The 3,720-nt window shown below is 31.6% G+C and overlaps 1 long non-coding RNA gene across 1 annotated transcript; it reads left to right on the top strand.

The window, feature by feature from the left end:
* Positions 1–271: 271 nt before the first annotated feature.
* On the top strand, positions 272–3,701 carry LOC131035612 (uncharacterized). The gene is made up of 4 exons (XR_009103985.2): positions 272–537; positions 2,421–2,486; positions 2,619–3,015; positions 3,119–3,701. It is a non-coding gene; the product is annotated as an uncharacterized LOC131035612 (long non-coding RNA).
* Positions 3,702–3,720: the final 19 nt, after the last annotated feature.

The following is a 3,720-nucleotide window of genomic DNA, read 5'->3' as shown; positions in this document are numbered from 1 at the left end:
GGAATATTATAGTAACAACTTTTTGAAAATTGAAACTATTAATTCACTTGTGAAATAAAATAATATTTTTCATACCTACCCTTTTAACAATTGGATGGCTTTTTGGAAAAAAACTATATTAAAACTCATTGCATTTTAAAACTTGCAGTCTAACTCATGCTCATGCATATGCAAAAAGTGCTACCCTTAGTTGTCCTCGGTGACAAAAAGGGTGCCATTTTGTTATCAGCAACTTGTAATATATTTGTAAAATGTTTTGAGTGTTAAAATAAAACAAAAGTATTTTGTTGGAAGTAAATTAAAACTCTTTCAAAAGTTTTTCTCCGGCTGAGTTTATCAAACCCTAATACATCCACTGCCATGAATTTCACTATAGCAGTTACAGGGCAAAATATTGTCAGATTCTGGTTATGGGTTTTTGGTATGACAATCCGCAAGGTTAAACGAGTCGAATGGTGGTCTTAGTTGCTGATTTCAATGGGATTTTGTGCAGATATTTAGGATTTCATTCTCCGGTACATCTCTTCAAAAGAACAGGTAATATTGTTTCAAAATACTCTCGTTCTTGCAGTTTTCAGGGAGATATCTGAGATTATTTGAATTATAAATGATAAATAATTCAAAGATTAGTTGGTTGCTTTGAAACTTTTCAACGTTCTGTTATTTCTGAAAATTTCAATTAAAAAAAAAAAAGATTTTACAGCTGCAAGGTTTTATGTTTTTTAATGAAATCGTTTTTGTTGATTTCGTTACAAAGAGGATAATTTCTTTTCTTTACAAAGAACAGGTTAGTCGATTGATTAAACCCTAACCCAGTGTGGGTAACCATATACGAGGGTTACTCTTGAAGACACTCTTTGATCATGTTCTGAAGAACACATTGAAATTATATAAGTTTTTGGAAACAGGACTTTTATGAAAAAAACACAGAGAGAGAGATAGAGAGACTTGAATAAGAAAATTAGTAAAAAGAAGATTGACAGACATTTTGTTTTTCATAGTGTTCTGGACTATTACTCTGTTTTGCATAGTACTTGATGCCACTGAGGTTGGAGTTATTATTATTATCCAGAGATTGAGTGTACTCTCTCTGATTGTGTTTAAAATTTAAAAATCTCTCTGATTGTGTTTAAAATTTAAAAATATCATTCTCTGTCTGCTATACATAGATATGAAGGACATTGTTGCAATTTTTTTTAGTGGGAATCAGATTGAGATATTATTATACTCGCTCCAACCATTGATAGTTTTGTGACTGCAGAACATAGTGCAGTCATAAAGGTACCAGTGATTGTAGCTTGAGTTGGCAATTTTTGATGTTGTATAAGGAAGAGGGGTTGGTGCTCCTTGAGGCCTTGTGGCTTCTAAATTTTGTGTACTGAGTTGGTGTGAAATAATACAAGGAATCTTTTATCGAGTGGTTTTTCTACCCCAAGAGGGTTTTCCACCCATGAAAATTATGGTGTTATGTGTCCAATCTTGTCTCATTTTGTTTCACATGCTCTGATACTTTAGATCTTTTATTATTTTTTCTTTCTCTCTCTACTATGTACAAATCATTTTTAGATGTTGCATGTTTTGTGAAAAGTGGCAAAATCATCTTGTTTTCAGAAATCTTAAATCAAAGATTATCTGTCTATCATTTGAATGGTCATTTTACATACTTTGTTAACAGTGTTGTTTTTACAATGTTTTGTCATATTTGGGTAAACTTACAACTCATGTGTTTAATGTCATCCACCTGTTGCTAATCAAGATAGCCCTTTTCAAAAAAAAAATTGAGTCAAAATTGTGACACTCTGATTCACCCCCCCCCTCTCAGAGTGTCTCCACTTCCAACAAAAAGGAGCATAAGAGAAAGATGGGTTTTGAAAGGATTTTTCGATAGATGTTTTTAAGTTGATCTCTTCTACATTTTGATAAAAGAGGTTTATTATCTCATAAATTTGCAGGTCAGTAAATAACTCTTCAAAATGAGTTCTTTTCCTTCTTTTTAGACTTTATAATCATAATCTTTCATTTCCTTATTTTTGGCTTTACAATGATAGTCTTTTATTTTCCCCCTTTTCTTGGCTTATTATGTGAAATTAGGTTTTGTTTGTTTTATATGCAAACAAAAAATTCTAAACAAATAATCTAATACATAGATAATTTGAGATTTTCACTATTTGAGAGATTGTTGAGAGAGATCTGAAATATTGAATGAACAGTATATACAATAGCACTCAAAAAATATTTTATCAATTCATAAATATACTAAATTTTTTCACCATTAAAGAATCATGTAATCATAAGAAATGATAACAAATTTTAAATCTAAATTTAATTTTATATTAGATCTCACCAATAATCTATCTTTATGTACATTTCAACCATTGTATTCTGCAGCTCATCCTTGTTTCTACTCATCGTGCTTCCAGATCCTTCATGCAATCGTTTGACAAGGTTTAGCAGCAGAAAATAAATGGAGAACAAAGAAGGACCAAGTATCCATAATAGATCTATAAATTTATATGTTTTTATGAATTTTATTAGATTCATATTATATTGAATCCCGTTCATCTATTTGTATTTTTTTTAATCTTGTAATGCATTGATTCATATTGAATGTCATCCAGGAAAGAAAAAGGATGCAAGAAGATCGTGGTGATTCTGTATACTGCAAAAAGACTTAAAAGCTGGGAAAACTAATTGGAAAAAGAAAAGGATGCAAGAATATCGTGATTCTGTATACTGCAAAAGACTGAAAAGCTGGGAAAACTAATTGGATGATGCATCAATACCATCTTGGTACTGAGAAGGCTGAAAAGGAAGGCGCGTTCGTTGTGTCAAAAGTATAACCCCACTTCCTTCTCGTCTTCATCTGTACCAAGATGATACTCATGCATCACCCAGTTAGTTTTCTCTGTATATAAAAGCATTGAGAGCATGTGTGCTTCCTGACCATCGTTGAAGAGGATGGGTGTTTCCATTGGATCAAGATCAAATAAGTTGGATGACAAGATTTCTGCAAAGGTAAATCATCAAATTCCTTTGAACAATTTTTTTCACTGGATTATAAAATCATTGCATTATAAAATCTATTTATAATAATATAGATTTGTCTATTCGTGTGCAGAAAGAAGAAGTGGACAGAAAGAAGAAGTGGAGAGAACCTTGGAGTTATTTCATCTACATCTTGATAAAGGAGGTTAATTATATATAGAACAAGAAACAACCGTCATTCTTTATATTAGGTTTTTAAGAGAGAACAACAATAATAATATGTGTAGGTAAAATGTCATTAGCCTTTCTAAATGCATAACAACTCTAATGTTGTATTAAGGGTTCTACAGATGCTCCATTGCAAGACACTACTACTTTTAGTTTGTGAAAAGCCTTCCTAAGAATTTATATTGTTGTATATTGATGAGAGTGCCCACGTTAAATTGAAACCTCTTTGAAAACAATATAATGGAACCTGAGGAATTCCCCCTTCTAAAAATAAATCTATTACCATCATAAATTGATTATGTAAGTGCATTTGTAAGTTGAAACATCAATATTCAGTTACAAGTAAGGAATGACGTCTGGAATGCAATCAACTTGCACTTTCTGAATATTTCTTCAAGAACTCATGGAGTAATGCCAGTACAGTTCTTAGATGGAAGTAATGTGAGTACAGTTCTTAGATGGAAGTAATGTGATTTGAAGATACTGAGGCCTGTTAGTGTTGGTCAT

This window comes from Cryptomeria japonica, unplaced genomic scaffold, assembly GCF_030272615.1.
Source record: "Cryptomeria japonica unplaced genomic scaffold, Sugi_1.0 HiC_scaffold_1873, whole genome shotgun sequence".
Lineage (NCBI taxonomy): Eukaryota > Viridiplantae > Streptophyta > Pinopsida > Cupressales > Cupressaceae > Cryptomeria > Cryptomeria japonica.
The sequence above is the reverse complement of the archived record's forward strand: the minus strand, read 5'-3'. Positions and strand labels throughout refer to the sequence as shown.